The sequence below is a fragment of the Hemiscyllium ocellatum genome, chromosome 13, assembly GCF_020745735.1.
Source record: "Hemiscyllium ocellatum isolate sHemOce1 chromosome 13, sHemOce1.pat.X.cur, whole genome shotgun sequence".
NCBI lineage: Eukaryota > Metazoa > Chordata > Chondrichthyes > Orectolobiformes > Hemiscylliidae > Hemiscyllium > Hemiscyllium ocellatum.
Window position 1 is genome coordinate 91,377,542 of NC_083413.1, and position 19,241 is coordinate 91,396,782.

A 19,241-nucleotide genomic window follows, 5' to 3' on the forward strand; every position below is an offset into this window, starting at 1 on the left:
CCATCCTTGTCCCTTTCCATAAAAACCCTGAATCTTCACAAAAGAGTTGTGATAACTTTCTGCAGAATGCTGCACCATTGATAGTCTGATCACATCTCAGGGTACCAGGAAAGGGGCCATTCCCCTGGGTCCTGATCCCAGAGGGAGGAAGCTGCAAATGATATATTAATCCCGTACACCCACAGCCTCCCTCCCTGGCACTGTGCACACTCCCACAATTGGCCAGCACTGCGCCCGTGCACTGGTCTCCCCTCATACACCACGTGCTCCCGATCAGACAGTAGTCCAGGAGATTGACAGCAGCTGCTGCCCAATATATCACAATCCCTACAGTATGGAAACTGGCCCTTCGGCCAAACAAGTCCATAATGACCCTCCAAACAGTAACTTACACAGACCCATTCCCCTCCCCTATATTTACCCCTGACTAATGTAACTAACACGAGGACAATTTGGAATGGCCAATTCACCTGTCCTGCACATCTTTGGATTGTGGGCAGAAACCGGTGCACCCAGAGGAAACCTGCTCAGACAGGGGAAAATGCACAAACTCCGGGCTTGGCCGGAATCGAACCAGAGTATCTGGTGCTGTGAGGCAGCAGTGCTCACCACTGAGCCGTCTCTATAGACGGGATGGGGTGGGGCTGGAGAACTGGGGTAATGGGATTGTAAACGATGAATGAATGCGGAGGACACTGGGGGATGGACAGGTCAGTGAGGGACAGGATCAGTGCAGTAGCAGGAGGGGATCCTGGACAAACTGAGCAATGGGAGAGTCTGACAGGAGAGAAACTACAGGAAGGTTCTGTTTAGAGGCGGAGGCAGGGACAGCTGGGAGACAGTATGGCCTGGAGGCTGGGGCATGTTTACTAATCAGCCTCTTCAAAGATGCTGTTACTCAACTCTGAGCCTGATCCTCCTGGTCCAGAGGTAAGGACACTGCCACCATTTCCTGGTGGGCAAGGGATACGGGGACTGCCTTTCAAAAGGTTTCAAAAACCTGGGTTGGCGTTATTAACAAGACTCAATACAGAGTCACTGACAATGCTGGCGTACTTGAACTTCATCCAGAATATTAACACCTATAACTGGGTAACGCAGACCCCGATGGACAGAGTTAAATCCTGGATACTAATAACAGCTTTGTGCATGGGAAATCATGTCTCATGAATTTGACTCAGTTTTTTTAAGACGTAATAAAGAGGATTGATGAGAGCAGGGCATGGACATGATCTACATGACTTCAGTAAGGTGTTCAACAAGGTTCCTCATGGGAGACTGGTCAGCAAGGTTAGATCGCATGGAGTACAGAACTGGCCCGAAGGTAGAAGGCAGAGGATGCTGTTTCAGGCTGGAAAAGCAAACTTTAGCAGGACTTATACAGTTAATAGTAAGTTCCAGGGGAGTGCTGCTAAACAACGAGTCCTTGGAGTGCAGGTTCACAGTTCCTTGAAAGTAGAGTAGCAAGTGGATAGATTAGTGAAGAAGGCAGTTGGTCTGCTAGCCTTTATTGGTCAGAGCATTGGGTATAGAGGTTGGGAGGTCATATTGCGGCTGTACAGGACATTGATTCGGCAACGTTTGTAATATTCCATGCAATTCTGGTGTCCTTCCTATCAGATGGATGTTCATCTGAAAGGGTTCAGAAACGAATTATAGGATGTTGCCAGGGTTGGATAGGCTGTTTTCCTTGGAGCATCAGAGGCTGAACGGTGAGCGGAAAGAGATTTTTAAAATCAGGTCGGGCATGGATAGGGTAAATAGAGAAGATATTTTCCCTGCAATGGGGGAATACGGAACTAGGGGACTGGGAGGGGGTGGGCGGAGGGACAGAGAGGGTGGGTGGATCGAGAGTGGTGGGACAGAAATGGGTGAGGACAGAAAGTGGGATTAGAGAGGTGGGGAACAGAGGGGGTGACTGACGGTTGGGGGGGTGACTGAAGAGGGGGAACTGACCGAGTGGGGTGCAACCCACGGAGGGAGGGGAGGGAAAAGATGGGTGTGCGACCGACGGAGAAAAGACTGACAGAGAGGGGGAAAGACTGAGGGCGCGACAGACCGACAGATGGGGGGACAGAACGATGGGGGGTGGGGCGACAGGGGTGGTGGTGACCAACAAAGGGCTGACCGAGAGACTGGGGGGAACAGACAGAGTGGGAGGAGACGGAGGAACACAGAGGGGGAAGATGGAGTTTTATTTTATAGATCTACAACTCAACCCTGTTCCTGTTTTCTCCTCCTCAGCTTAATTCCATCTGAAGGTCACAGAACAACTGCATAGTTTCTGCAAAGTAGAGTTTCGGGGAGATCAGGTGCTGAATGTGGCATTTGGAACATGCTGATCAATAAATGGACACTGGTTCGACTCCACTGTCTGTGGGGTGTTTGCACATTCTCCCTGTGTCTGTGTGGGTTGCCTCTGGGTGCTCTTAATTTCCTGCCACAAATCCAAAGACATGCAGGTTAGCTGGATTAGCTTTGGGTCATGGTAGGTTACAGAGTTAGGGTGGAATGCTGTTCCGATGGTTGGTATGGTCTCATGGGCCGAGATTCTGACATTGAGTATAGGGGTTAGGAGGTCACGTTGTGGCTGAGTAGGGCATTGGTCAGGCCAGTGTTAGAATACTGCATTTAATTGTAGTCTCCCTGATTTCAGAAAGATGTTCCCAGAATAGGATTTAACCTCTTAATAGCAAGTTGTTGGGAAGTGTTGGCAAACAAACAGACCGTGCAGTGTAGGTTAATAGTTCCTTGAAAGTGGGGTTGAAGGCAGAAGGTGGTGTTTGGTATGCGAGCTGTTATTGGACAGTGCATTGAGTATAGGAGTTGGGAGATCAGGTTTCGGTTGCACAGTTTATTGGCTTGGCCACTTTTGGAATGCCCAATGCTTTCAATTCCAGTCTCCCTGCTATAGGAAAGATGTTGGGAAATTTGCAAGAATTCAGAAAAGTTTTACCAGGGTGTTGCTAGTATTGAAACATTTGAACCATAGGGAGAAGCCGAATAGACTGAGGCTATTTCCTTGCAGCACTGGACACTTTAGGTGGCTTTATCGAACTTTATAAAATTATGAGGAGCAATGATAGGGTGAATAGTCATGGTTTCTTTGTTTCCCAGAGTAGGGGAGTCCAAACGAATAATGTGAATTATTTTCCCAAGGTGGAAATGAGAAATTCTAGAGGAGAGGGGACCAAGTTTAAAGGATATGAAAACCGAAACTGCAGATGCTATAAACCAGGAAGAGAATCAGAAGTGTTTGGAAAAGCTCAGCAGGTCTAGCAGCATGTGTGAAAAGAAACTAGAGTTAACGTATCTGAGGAAGGGTGGCCAGACCAGATGCTGCATGACCTGCTGAGCATTTCCAACAACATCTGTGCAAGTTTAAAGGGAGTTGTGTCAGACAAGTTTCTTATGCAGATGTTGATAAGTGACTAGAATGTATTCTCCTGGGAGATGGGAAAAGCAGAAACAATCAATTTAAGAGGCATTCAGACAGACAAATAAGCAGGCAAAGGTTGTCAGGGATATGGATCATGTTACAGGCAGATGGAATTAGTTTGGTATGGCATCATGATCTGCACAGACACGGTGGGCTGATTATTCTGGTGCTGTAACTGTTGTTTTCCAGGGGGTAGAATGTTTTTTGAAGAAGTAACAAAAATGATTGATGAGGGCAGACTGGTCGACATGATCAATGTAGACATTAGTAAGGCATTTGGCAAGCTTTCTCATGGGAGACTGGTTATCAAGGTTAGATCTCATGGAATAAAGCGGAAACCAGCTATTCGAGTACAGAACTGGCGCAAAAGGAGAAGACAGAGAGTGGTGGTGGAGGAATGCTTTTCAGACAGGAGGCCTGTGGAGTGTCACAAGGATTGGTGCTGTATCCACTATTTTTCATCATTTATATCAATGATTTGGATGTAAACACAGGAGGTATGAATAATTTTGCACATGACGCCAAAATTGGAGGTTTAGTGGACAGTGAAAGAGATGACCAAGGCTGCAATGTTTCCTGCAGGTGTCACCATTTCAGATGCTGCCCGACCTGCTGGGGATCTCCAGCACTTTTTGGTTTTGTTGCAGATTCCCACCATTTTGCTGAAGCACTTGGAGACAGAGAGCTGTACAGCTCCAGGTTTTGTTGATTCTGATTCCTGGGATGTCAGGACTGATGGATGAAGAGGGACTCAATCCTCGTTTAATCCACATTTCCTTTGGTTTTCAGAACCGCTGACTACATCACTAATATTCTACCTCCCACTCCCTGTCCTGAACCTGACCCATCTAACCTGACATTTTAGCTCCCATCCCCCTGCCAGACTAGTTACAACCTCACCAATGGGGCTGGCAATAGCACCTCTCCCCAGGGGATTTGACCCAGCTCTGCCCAGGGGTAACTGGTCAGGCTGGTACAGGTCCCAATGCCTAAAAAATCTAAACTCTTCTCTGGTACACCATTTCTCCAGCCACAAATCCAGCTGATCTACCCTCTTATTCCTGCTCTCACAAGCACATGGCACTGGGAGCAAGTCTGACATCATTACATTTCAGGAGCTGCATTATAATGTGTCCCTGCTCTCCCAATATCCAGCTTTCAAGCACTCATCCCTTTGTTTCATGATGTCGTTGGTATTGGTGTGTTCTACAACCACGGGCTGTTTACCCTCCAGCTCCAGAATGTCCTGTAGCTGCACCATGATATCGCGGATCCTGGCACCAGGGAGATAACATACTATCCTGGATTCATGGCAGTGGCCAGAGAAGTGCTTGTCTGTAACCCTGACTATTGAATCCCCTGTCACTCTCTCTCTTCCCGTTCTGGGCAGCAGAGCTATCTACGGTGTCATGAACCTGGCTGCTGCTGATGTCCCCGAGACTGACACACACACACACTCACACACACACACACACACACCTACACGAATCCCGAGCAGTATACAGTATCTGTTTGGGAACGGAATGATCACTGGGAACTCCTGCACTCCCTTTCTAAGCCTTTTACTTGATCTGATGGTCACCCATTCCCTTTCTGCCTGTGTAACCCTCACCTGCAGTGTGACTGACTGACTGAACATACTGTCCATAACATTCTCAATATTGCAGATGCTCCACAGTGAGTCCACTCACAGCTCCTGCTCTGAAAAGCAGTTTCCCAGTAGCTGCTGATGGGCACATTTCCTGCACACACAGCCCGTCAGGGACACTGGAAACATCCTTAATTTTCCCACATTGTAGAAGAGGAGCATACCATGGGTCTGAGGTCTCCTGTCACACAGGCTCTCTCGCTTCAGCTAGTTACTCCCATTAAGAGAATTTAAATGAACGAACCATCTTCCTACCCTTCAAACATATCCATTATAATCAAAATCCCGTATTCTTTACTTAAGCTGATACGTTATACCTTAAAAACTATTACAAAATCTCCACCGTATCGCTTACAAACTGGCTGTTCCCTTTGGGACCATGTGAATTTCTGAATGGGCTGAAATAAAAATGAGTTTTAGCTTCACATTCTCCCTGTCTCCCCTCACTTTGTTTACACCCAACTCCAAAATACTCATTGAGCCAAGCAGCCCTCACAGTGCAGTCCTGTCATTTTCATTGTCTGCTCTCACCTACATTGCCCTCAGCCTCCTGTCCTGTTCCAATGCATCTCAATGGGAGCTCAGGAAAAGCATCTCATCTTTCACTTCAGCCCTTTGTAGCCCCAGAGTCAACATGGACCTCAGCAGTTTCTGGATGAACAGACAGTTGTTAGAATCTGGAACATTCCACCTAAAAAGGTACTGGAATTTGTGTTTATAAGGAGTTGCAGGGAATTGAAAATAAGGAGTTTTCAGGTTAGCATCATGAAGTGGGTGATTGGGACTAAATCTGACAGTCCCTACAAAGTGACGAAATGCAATCTGGACAAATCTGTGCTCCCTCTCAGACCAAAACGGACCCTGAGCTTCCAGTTGCCTGCCACTTTAACACACGAGCCTGTTCCCTGGCCAACATCTGTCTCATTCTTACTGCAGTGTTCCAGGGAAGCTAGATGCAGAACACTCCAGAACATACCAAATGGCCCTGTATCTCAAGGACTGTAATTTCCCCTCCCATGTAGTCAACAATGCCCTTCAGTGTATCTCCACCACTTCCCGCATCTCTGCTCTTGAACCCCACCCCTCCAACCGCAGCAAGGATAGAACCCCCAAGTCATCACTTTTCAGCCAGATACAACACATCATCCTCTGCCATTTCCACCATCTACAATTAGACCCCACCAGAGATATCTTTCCCTCCACACCCCTTTCAGCATTCCTCAGAGACCATTCCCTGTGACTTCCGCATTAGATCCATGCTCCCCACCAACCCATCCTCCACTCCCAACACCTTTGCCTGCCATTGCTAGAGATGTAAAACCTGTGCCCACACCTTCCCCTCACCTCCGTCCAAGACACCAGAGGTCCCTTCCACATCCAGCAGAGATTTTCCTGTACATTGAATAACCTCATCTATTGTGTACATTGCTCTCTACAATGGGGAGACAGGACGCCAACTTGCAGAATGTTTCAGGGAACCTTTCTGGGATACATGCACCAACCAACCCCACTGTCCTGTGGCCAACCATTTCAACTCCCCCTCCCAGTCTGCCAAGGACATGCATGTCCTGGGCCATCCCTACCACAAAATCCTAGCTACATGACTCCTGAAGGAAGAATACCTCATCTTCTATCTTAGGACCCTTCAAACACAGAATTAACATTTCGTCATTTCCCCTCCCGCCATCTTACCCAAATCCAGCCCTCCACCTCAGTACCACCTCTTAAACAGTCACACCTGTCCATCTTCCTTCCCAATTATCCACTCCACCCTCTCACCATTACCCTCCACCAGCATCTTCCTATTGCCTTCCCAACTACCTTCCCGCTAGCCCCCCACACACATACTATTATCTGTCAGCCTTCTTCCCCACCCTCACATTCCTGTTGAAGGGAATAGGCCCAATATGTCAATTCTCCTGCTCCTTGGATACTGTCTGACCTGCTGTGCTTCTCCTGCGCCAAACTTTAACGTAAGCTGGAAGAACAACACCTCATTTTGTACTTGGGGACCCTTCAGGCCTTAGGCCTGAAAACGGAATTCATTAATTTTAGGTCCCAAGTCTCCCACGTCCTTGCGCCCTAGTGCTCCACCCCACACACCAGGCCTTGTTACTACATAGCCTGCCATTACACATTACCTATAGTTAGTCACTAACTGTCTCCGTGAACATTTATTCACCCTCACCCAGCCAGATCATTATCCATTCCTTTGTCCAATTGCTCCTATATCTCTCTTTGGACTCTATCACCACCTATCACTTACTCCTTAACCCCTACCTTCTGCATATAAACTCTCATTTTTTCTCAGTAACATCAGTTCTGAGGAAGGGTCAGCGGATCCAAAATGTTAACTCTGATTTCTCTTCACAGATGCTGCCAGACCTGCTGAGCTTTTCCAGTACCTTCTGGCTGTTGTTTCTGATTTAAGCATCCACAGTTCTTCTAGTTTTCACTTACTGGGAGTTTCTAATTCAGGTCTAGCAGCCTACATCATGCGTTTATAAACCCTCCCAGTCCACACTAACTCCATTTCTCTCCCACTCCCTTCACACTCACTGGGTCTCTTCCCATCCCCTGCCCAGTAACACTGCACTGCACAGCTCATGGTCACATGCTGGCCTGTTGGCAACACCCCTCATTCACTCCCATTGGCTGGAGGATTACACCTAGTCTCCTATTGGCCTGAAGCTGCTGTCAATCAGCCAGGCCCCATTGTGACATGGGTGGTGGGATCCTTCCAGGAGTGTGGGAGGCTGAGGGGTGACCTCATAGAGGTTTATAAAATCATGGCGGGCATTGATGGGATAAATAGACAAGGTCTTTTCCCTGGGGTGGGGGATCCAGAACTAGAGAGCATTAGGTTTAAGGTGAGGGGAGAAAGATATAAAAGGGACTCGAGAGACTACTTTTTTCATGTAGAGATGGTGCGTGTATGGAAGCTACTGTCAGGGGAAGTGGTGGTAGCTAGTACAGTTACACCATTTGAAAGGCATCTGGATGGGTATAAGAATAGGAAGGGGATATGAGCCAACTGCTGCCATATCGTACTAGATTAGGATAGGATATCTGGTTGGCACAGAGGAGTTTGACTGAAGGGTCTGTTTCCATGCTGTATGTGTCTGTGGCTCTGCGCTGGGATGAGCTTCATCATTCACAGTGAATGGGGCAGTATCACAGAGCACAGGGGCTGGGGGCTATTCAGCCCATTGGGACTATACTCTCTCCCTCTGGACATGCTGCCAATCTGCCCTTACTCCCTTCCCATTTACCCGAAGCACTCCAAATTTCTCCTCAAATAGTTAAATTCCTAGATGTACAGCACAGAAACAGACCATTCGATCTAACTCGTCCATGCCATCCATTTATCCCAAATTAATCTTGTCCCATTTGCCAGCACTTTGTCCATATCCTTCTAAACTTTTCCTAATCACATACCCAGTCAGATGCCTTTCAAATATTGTAATTGTACCAGCCTCCACACTTCCTCTGGCAGCTCATTCCACGTTCAGCTTGAAAACATTGCCCCTTAGATCCCTTTAAAATCTCTGCCCTCACACCTTAGGCTTGTGCCCTCAAGTTTTGTACTCACTTAACTTTGGGAAAATACCCTATCCATATCCTTCACGATTTTATGTACCTCGAAAGTCATCTCTCAGCATCCAATGCTCCAGGGAAAACAGCCCCAGCCTATTCAGCCTCTCCCTACAGCTCAAATCCTCAACCCTGGCAACACCTTTGCACATCTTTTCAGAATCCTTTCAAGTTTTGTAATATCACTACTACAGCAGGGAGACCAGGACTAAAAGCAGAATTCCAGATGTGGCTGAATCAATGTCCCGTAGAGCTGCAAAACAATGTCCCAACTCCAATACTCAATGCACTGACCAATAAAGGCAAGTACACCAAACGCCTCCTTCACTACCCTGCCTATCCATGATTCCACTTTCAAAGAACTATGAACCTGCACCTCAAGGTCTCTTTGTTCAGCAACACTCCCCAGGACCTTCCCATTAAATGTATAAGTCCTGCCCTGATTTGTTTTTCCAAAATGCAGCACTTCACATTTATCTGAATTCACTCCATCTGCTACTCCCCAGCGCATTTGATTGAAGTCCCATTGTACTCTGAGGTAACCTTCTTCCCGATCCAATTTGGTGTCTTTATAAAGTCACTAACGATAGCTTCTATTTTCACATAGGAATCATTGATATAAATGATGAAAAACAGTGAACCCTGCACCGATCCTTACACCATATTGCTCATCACAGGCCTCCGGTCCGAAAGGCAACCCTTCACCACTACCCTCTGTCTCCAACCTTACAGTCAATTTTATATCCAAATAGCTAGGTCTTCCACCTTGAATGTCTTTCTGAAGTCCAAGTTAGTTTTTTCCATACACAAAGCCATGCTGACTATCCCTAATCATTTCTTACCTTTCAAATTACATCTAAATCCTATCCCTGAGAAGCCCTTCCAACAACTTGCCTGACTCCAGACTCACCAGTGTATTGTTCCCTGGCCTTTCCTCATCACCTTTCCCAAATAATGGCACCAGTCTTCCAGCACCTTGGTGATACAAATATCTCAGCGAGGGACCCGGCAATCACTTCCCTAGCTTCCCACAAAGTTCTGGGATTCACCTGATCATGTATCAGGGATTTATCAATCTTGATGCATTATACAAGTTCCAGAGCCTCCTAACTAATATGGACACTTGTCAAGTTATCCCTATTTATTTCTCCAAAGTCTCTCACTTCCATATCCTCCTTCAATAAAAACTGACATGAAATACGTAGATAGTATCTCTCCTGCTTCCTGCAGATCCACAGACAGGTTCGTTGATCTTTGAGGGACCCTATTCTCTGCCTAGTTACTCTTTTGTCCTTAGTGTATTTCTAGAATCTCTTTGGATTTTCCCTAACCCATTTCACAAAGCTCTCTCATCCCCTTTTTGCCCTCTTAGTTTCCCTCGAATATAGTCCTACTACCCCTATACACCTCTAGGTATTCACACAAACCCAGCTGTCTGTACCTGCCATATCCCTCCTTCATTTTCTTGACCAGAGCCACAATTCCTGTGAAAGGCAGCATTCCTTACACCTCCCAGCCTTGGCCTTAACAGGAACATACTGTCTATATCCTCATTGTCGCAGGCCTATGGGGGCAATGGCAGATGAAGACAGAGAAACAATCAATCATTCTCAGTAAAGAGGCAATGCTGGGAAAGATACCAGCCTAAAGGGAGATGGGTCTCCTGGCCGTGATGGAATGCATCCCCGGGGACTATAAGTGGTGGCAGAGGGTAAATAGCAAATACACTCGTGATAATTCACAAATTTGCTGGACTCTGGAACGGTTCTAATAGATTGGAAAGCTGCAAATGTGGTGCCAATATTTTAAAATGGACGGGTTATCATAACTTCTTTAGTGGGGAAAATGTCCGATCTCTCAAGGAAGAAATAGTGAGCTATGTGGATAGAAATTGTCTCATCGAGCAGACACAGCATTGATTCATGAAAGTGGATGACACTAAGATGAGTGGTATAGCAATCTATGCACAGGCCACTGTCAGTCTGCACAGGGATACAGATAGGTTAATTGAGTGGTTAAGGGTTTGGCAGATGGAGGACAATGTTGGGAAATGTGAGGTCATTCATTTTGGTCGGACTAACAGCAAACTGGATGATGAAATGGTGAAAACATGCAGCATGCTGCTGTGCAGGGGGAGCTGGGTGCCCTTGTGCATGAATCACAGGAAGTTGGTTTGCAGGTGCAGAAGGTAAATAAGACAGTGAAGGGAATATTATCCTTCATTGCTAGAGGGATGGTTATGCTGCAGCTGTACAGGGTGTTGGGGATGCCACACCTGGAGTACTGTGTACAGGTTTTCGTCCCCTTACTTCAGGAAGGATGTACTGGCGCTGGAGGGGGTGCAGAGGAGGGTCACTTGTTTGAGTTTGGAGTTGAGAGGGTTGCCTTATGAGGAGAGATTGACAAAACTGGCATGATCCTCATTGGAATTTAGAATAATGGGAGGTTGTATAGGAAAAATATAAAATTATGAAGGGAGTAGATAAGATAGAAGCAGGGAGGTCATTTCCATTGTGGACTGGACAAACTAGGGTGCATAGCGACAAAATAAGGGGATATCAGATTTAGGACTGAGTTCAAGAGATACTTCTTCAGCTAAATGGTTGTGAATGTGTGGAATTCCCAGCTGATTGAAACAGTTAAGGCTTTCATCTTGGATGTCTTTAGGTCAAAATGTAGATTTACGAACAGGAAAGGAATTAAAGGTTATGGGAGAAAGCAGGAAAGTGGAGCTGAGGCCATGAAAAGATCAGCCCTGATCTTATTGAATGGCAGAGCAGGCTGGAGGGGCCAGACAGCTTACTCCTGCTCCTATTCCTTATGTTATGTTCCCACTTTCCAGCCGTCCCTTTACCTGGGAAAAGCAAAGAAATATTGAAAGACTTCGCCTTGTTCAATCACAATTCACCTTTATCCAATTTAGAACAGCAACTTTTAGATCTGGTCTATTCATTTTTGGAACTATTTTAAAACGATTAGATTTATCAGAGAATCCAGACAGTGGGGAAGCAGGCCATTCAGCCCATCACATCCACACTGACCCTCAGAGACTCCCACCCTACCCATGTAATGCTGCATTTCCCATAGATACTCCACCGAGCCTGCACATCCCTGAACACTATGGGCAATTCAGCCTGGATAATCCACCCAACCTGCATATCTTTAGATAGTGGGAGGAAACCAGAGGAATCAGACGAAACCCAAGCAGATATTAACAATAAGGTGATCAATCCTTTCTTCTTTCCCAGTTCCGTCCAAATAACTTCACTGAAAGTACTCCCATGAATATCCTCCCTAAGCACAACTGTAATGCTATCCCTGATCAAAAACACAACTCGTCCTCCTCTCTTGCCCCCCTTTCTATCCTTCCTATCGCATCTATACCCTGGAACATAAAGCTTCCAGTCACATCCATCCCTGAGTCATCTTTCTATAATACCCATGATATTCCAGTCCCATGTTCAAACCATACCCTGAGCTCATCCGCCTTCCCTGTCAGGCCTCTTGCATTGAAGTAAATGCAGTCTAACTGCTCGGTTCTACCGCGTTCTGTGCCTTGCCCTTGCCTGCCTTGACTGTTTGACTTCTGAACTTTACCAGCCTCAGACTTACCTCTTTTCTCACTATCTCTTTAGGTTTACCCCCACTCCCTCACTGGTTTAATGCCTCCCGAGTAGCACTAGTAAATCTTCCTGCCCGGACATTAGTCACCTTCCAATTTAGGGACAATCCATCCTTCTTATTCAAGTCACTTCTACTCCAGAGGAGATTTCAATGACCAAAAGGTGTGAATCCTTCTGCCCTACACCAGATCTTTAGCCAATCATTCATCTCCTCCATCCTGCTATTCCTATTCTCACTAGCACGTAGCATTGGGAATAATTCAGATATTACGACCGAGGACCTACTTTTTTATATTCCAAGCTAATTTGCTATATTCTCTCATCAGGACCTTATCTTTTTCTCTTCCTGTCTCATTGGTACCAATGTCCAACGACCTCCCACTGGTTATTCTACCCTTTAAAGAATATTCTGCCACCTCTCAGGTATCCTTGACCCTCGCACTAGGGAGGCACCACCCCATTCTGTTGTCAGCTGCAGAAACTGTGGTCTGTGCCCGTTTAAAGAGTCCCTTATCATCACTGATCACCTGGAACCTGATATATCTCACATTACATTAGAGCCAGCCTCAGAACCAGTAACTTGGCTGTCAGTGCAACATTGCACTGAGTGTCTTTTACCACCTACATGGTGGTTACTGTTAGTGGCTAACCATAGGTTAACAACCTCATGTCGTAGCCCCCTACCCCACACACTAGGCCTTGTTCTCACAGCCTGCCATTGCACACTACGTATGGTTAGCCACTAACAGTCTCCACTAACTGCTAATCACCCTCCCCCAGCCAGATCGTTATCCACTCCTTTATCCAACCGCTCTTCTCACTCTATCCCCACCTATCGTTTTCTCCTTATATCCTCCCCCCACACTATCTTCTGCACATAAAGTGACTTTTTTTTCTCAGTAACATCTGTTCTGTGGAAGGGACACCAGATCTTAAACTTTAACTGATTTCTCTTCACAGATGCTGCCAAACCTGCTAAGCTTTTTCAGAACTTTCTGGTTGTTGTTTCTGATTTACATCTTCCACAGTTTTTTGGGTTTTAATTTACCAGGAGTTTGTAATTCAGGTCCAACAGCCTCTGTCCCAGTCTCTGCTGTCTCTCACACCCCCACCCAGTGACACTGCATCTGCACAGCTCATGGACAGGTGTTGTCTTGCTGGCCACACCCCTAATTCACTCCCATTGGCTGCAGGACCACACAGCCTCTCCTCCTATTGGTCTGGAGCTGCCGTTAATTAAGCCGGCGCCGATTGAGGGGTGAGTGGTTGGCTCCTCCTTCTCTCTGCCCTGGGATGAGCTTCATCATTCACAGTGAATGGGGCAGTATCACAAAGCACAGGGGCTGGGGGCTATTCAGCCCATTGGGGCTGTACTCTCTCCCTCTGGAGATGCTGAAAATCTGTCCCAAGTCCCCTCCCATGTGCCCACAGCCCCCCAGATCTTTCCTTAAAAAGTAAAATTCCAAGTCTGTTTCAGAATACCTGCTGAATCTGTGTCGTTCAGACTGTTCCAGATGCTCAGAACTTACTGAGTAAAATAGTGTTCACATTTTCACCTTATATTATTTGCCAATTACTTGAAAGTAGTTACTAAAAATTGTGACAATGTTAACAATTCCTCTCTCTCTACAAATTCAAGAATTTGGAACCAAATCTGCACCAGGTCAAAATCACTGCTTCACATTCTCAGCTCCAAGGATAATTATCTGTGCTTCAGCAAGCTCTCCACAAAAGAGAGGAATGTATCTTAATTTATTAAGATCAAAGACACAGACCTTCGGTCCAATTCGTCCGTGCCAACAAGGAATCCTAAACTAATGGATTCCCTTTTACCAGCTATTGGCCTGTATCCATCAAAACCCATCCTATTCATGTACCCAATTGGAAGCCTTTTAAATGTAGTGATTTTTTCAGCCTCCATTACTTCATCTGGTAGCCCTTCCCATACACACACCACACAACTTGAAAACGTTGCCAGTTAGATCCCTTTTAAATCTTTGCCCTCTCAACTTAAACCCATGTGCTCTAGTTTTGGACCCACCTAACCTGAGCAAATAGGATCCCAGCTGCTCACCTTATCCACGCCCCTCGTGATTTTATAAATCTCCATGAAGTCACCTCTCAGTCTTTGACTCTCCAGAGAAAATAGCCCCAGCCTATTCAGCCTCTCCCTGTAGCCCAAATTCTCCAATCCTGGCAAAGTTTTTTGTAAATCTTGTCCAAACCTTTTCAAGTTTCACAACATCCTTCCCAGAACAGGGAAATTGAAACTGAAAACAGAATTCCAGAAGTGGTTTAAACAATGTCCTGTCCAGCCACAATATGGCGTCCCAGCTTCTGTATTCAATGCATCGACCAATAACGGAGAGCGTTAATGGAGTCCCATTTGCCAGCGGTTCACCCTTATCCCTCTAAATCCTCCCTCTTCATGTACCCAATCAGATGCCTTTTAAATGCTGTAATTGTACTAGCCTCCACCCCTTCCACTGGCAGTTCATTCCATACTTGCAATGCCCTCAACATGAAAAAGATGCCCCTTGGATCCCTTTTAAATCTTTTCCCTCTCACCTTAAGCCTGTACCCTCTAGTTCTGGACTCACCGAACTTGGGAAAAAGTCCCTGACTGCTCACCTTATCCACGCCCTTCATGACTTTATAAGATCACCTCTCAGTCTCCAAATCTCCAGGGAAAATAGTCCCAGCCTATTCAACCTTTCCCAATAGCTCAAACCGTCCAACCCTGACAAAGTCCTTGCAAATGTTTTCTGAACCCTTTCAAGTTTCTAAACATTATTCCAAGAACAGGGAGATTGGAACTGAAAACAGAATTCCAGAAGGGCCATAATCAGTATCCTGTACAGCCACAATATGATGTCACAACAGCTGCATTCAATGCATTGACCAATAACGGGGAGCGGAAGAAACGTCGAATTTCCTATTCCTTGGATACTGCCTAATCTGCTGTGCTTTAACCAGCAACACGTTTTCAAGCGTACCAAATACTGCATTCACTCCCCCGCCCACCTGTGATGATACTTCCAAGGAATTACGAACCTGCATTCCAAGGTCCATTGTTCAGCAACGCTCCCCAGGACTTTATCAGTAAGTGTATAATGGCCCTGATCTGCCTTCCCAAAATACAACAGCTCACATTTATCTAAATTGAACTCCATCTGCCATTCCTCGCCCCAATGGCCCATCTGATCAAGATCCTGTTGTGTTCTGAACTAATCTTCTTCACTGTCCACTACATTTTGGAGTCTTCAGTAAACCTACTGACCATACCTCATATATTCACATCCAAGTCATTTATTTAAGGGCCCAATATCCATCCTTGCAGCACATTACTGCTCACAGGCCTCCAGTCCGCAAAGCAACCCTCCATCATCATCCTCTTTCTCCTACCTTCAAGGTAGTTTTGTAATGGCTTGCTCTCCCTGCATTCCATGTTATCTAGCCCTGTTAACCAGTCTGCTTTGTGGAACCTTGGTGAATGTCCATAAACAACATTCACCAGCTGGCTTCATCAATTTTCTTTGTCACTTCAAAACACTCACTCAAGTTAGTGAGACACAATTGTGCATGTACAAAGCCACATTGTCTCTCCCTGTCATTCCTTACTTTTCCAAATAGATGGATATCCTGTCCCTCAGAATTCCTTCCAACAACTTGCCTGCCACTGACTTCAGTCTCACTGTTCTCTTGCTCCACGGCCTCTCCTAACTACCTTTTTAAAATAATGGCACCTCAACTGTCGCTATCAACGATACAAATACCTCAGGAGAGACCCAAAAATCAACTCCCTAGATTTCCAGAAAGTTCCAGGATACACCTGATCAGGTTCCAGGGCTTTTTCCACCTCGATACGATTTAAGATACCCAGTACCACCTCTTCTGTAACATGGACACGTTTCAAGTTATCACTGTTTATTTCTCCAAACTCTCGAGCTTCCATATACTTCTCCAGTAAAAATGAAGTGAAATATTTGCATCCCCTGTGGTTCCATCGACAGCCTTGTTGACCTTTAAGGGGTCCTATTCTCTGGTCCAGTTTATCCTTTGTCTGTGATATATTTGTTTCATATCTTTGGATTCTATTCCAGGACATCCCAGAAAGGCCAACTTCAAGGACCGTAATTTTTCTCCGACTTGATGAACAATGCCCTCCAACACATACCCTCCACTTCCTCACCTCTGCCTTTACCCCATCCCTCCAGCCACAAAGAATATAAACCTACGGTCTTTACCTTCCACCTCAATAATCTCCAGACACAACACATTAACCTCTCATTTCTGCTACCTAAAGTCATACCCCACCAGAGACATATTTCCCTCCCCACCTGCGTTCCGCAGAGACCATTCCCTCTGCACCTCTCCACACCCTCCCACCAACCCATGCTCCACACCCTTGACCTTCCCTTGCCGCCACGGGAGATGTAAAACGTGCGGCCACATCTCCCTCTGACCTCTGTCCAAGACCTCAAAAGGATCTTTTCACATCAGGCAGAGATTTGCCTGCAAATCCCAAAACCTATATACTGCATCTGGACACTATGGGAAATTTAACATGGTCCATCCAACTGACCTACACATCTCTAGACTGTGGGAACAAACTGGAACACCCGAAGGAAACCCTTACAGACACTGGGGAGAACGTGCCAACATTTACAGTCGCCCGAGACTGGAATCCAACCCAGGTCCCTGGTGCTGAGGAAGCAGCACTAACCACTGAGCCACAATATTGTGGGATCTTTGGTGCTGATGCGCTGCCCCACTGATACCTCAGTCACTCACCCTGCCTCATTTTCTAAGAGGCAGTGATGACGGAGTGAAGTTATCACTAGACAGTTAATCCAGAGACCCAGATAACGTTCTGGGGACCCGGGTTTGAATCCCATCACGGCAGAGTTTGGAACGTGAATTCAATAAATATCTGGAAAAAATAATCTAGTGACGATAAGGAATCCATTGTCAATTGTTGGAAAAACCAATGTGGTTCACTCACGACATTTAGGGAAGGAAAATGCCATCCTTACCTGGTCTGGTCTGCATGTGACTCCAGACCTATAGTAACATGGTTGACTCTTAACTGCCCTCTGGGTAAACGCAGTAATAAATGCTGGCCGAGCCAGTGACAGCCTCATCCTGTGAATGAATAAAGAAAACAGGTCAGGTTTTGTTCCTTCCCTAGTAGGTACATCCTACAAACTGAAACAGAAATGTTCTCGGACACACTGAACAAATGCCTTTCCGTCCAAGCCCGTAACACTACAGCACTCCGAGGCTATGTTGGTAAAGGTAAAACCACTTATCATTGCATCCATATTATTCTTACAGATAACTGAGGTCTCCTGGTAAAATTGTGTCTCAATTCCCCGCTGACTTTTGGGAAAGAGTCTATAATACAATCCCAGTAAGATGGTCATCCCTTTCTTATTTCTCAGTACCACCCAAATAACTTGCCTGGATGTACTCCCAGGAATATCCTCCCGAAGCCCAGCCATAATGTTATCCCTAATAAAAAACACCTCTTCCCCTGCTCTGTTGCCCCCTTTCTATCCTTGCTATAGCATCTATACCATGGAACATTAAGCTGCTAGTCCTATCCATCCCTGTGTGATGCCTCTCTAATTGCTGTAATATCCCAGTCCCTTGTTCAAAACCATACCCTGAGCTCATCAGCCTTCCCTGTCAGGACTCTTGCACTGAAATAAATGCAGTGCAACTGGTCCGTCGCACCTCATTCTGTAACTTGCTGTTGCCTGCCTTGACAGTCTGACCGGTGAACAGTACCAGACTCAGACCCACCTCTTTTCTCACTATCTCTTTAGGATTACCCCGACTCCCTCACTGGTTTAATGCCTCCCGAGTGGCACTAGCAAATCTCCCTGCTCGTCAGGATCCCATGCTTTCCCCTTCCTATGCCATTGGTACCAATGTACAATGACCTCCCACTGGTTATTTTCTCTTGTGAGGATATTCTGCTCCCTCTGCGAGACATCCTTGACACTGGCACCAGGGCGGCACCACCCCATTCTGATCTCTCACTGTCAGCTGCAGAAATGGCAGACTGTGTCCCTGACTAGAGAGCCCCCTATCACCATCGATCGTGTGGAACTGGATATACCGGACGTTGTTAGAAGCCAATCTCAGTACAAGTAACTTGACTGTCAGTGCTACATTCCCCTGAAAGTCTGTTACCACCTACATTTTCCTAAACAGTACACTTGTCTGAGATGGGGATAGGCACAGGAGACTCCTGCAGTACCTACCTACCCCCCCTCCCCAGCTTTCCTGGAGGTAACCCATCTACCTGACTGTATCTGCAGTATCCTGCAATCCTGTGACTGCCACCTATCACACTCCCCGGCTCCTGTCAATTCCTCACTGCCTTTAATCACTCCTCCACCAATCCATGCATTCCAATAGGATTTGCAATCACACTTCCTGCAGACAATCATCAGGGTCATTGAAACTCTCCCTAATCTCCCACATCCGACAGGAACAGCACGCCACTCTACAACAGGCCATCCCTCTGCCTTAACAACCTACAGACCAAGACAAAGGCACAGTCTTACTGCTCAAAAAATACTGCCCGAGAATAACTTAATGCTTACGTTTCATATCTTAAACATTTAATCAAGAGACTGTAAGACATTAAAAAGAAATCCTCACCTTACTCACTATTGTAGATTTAATAAAACTAAACCGACTAAGATTGATATTTGAAGACACTGAAACTCACTGAGCTGATCCCCGGCTCTGAGTACTTCCAAGGGTGAGGTCTCTCGGAGGGCAGCCACGAAATGTCACTGTTTCTCTTCTCTGCCCCCACCATTTCCAGAGAGGTGTTTAACCTCACAGTCAGTCAGCTCAGAGAGGTCACTGCTTGGTTTTATTCACTGGGGGTTGCCTTTGCTGCCCAGACCAGTATTTA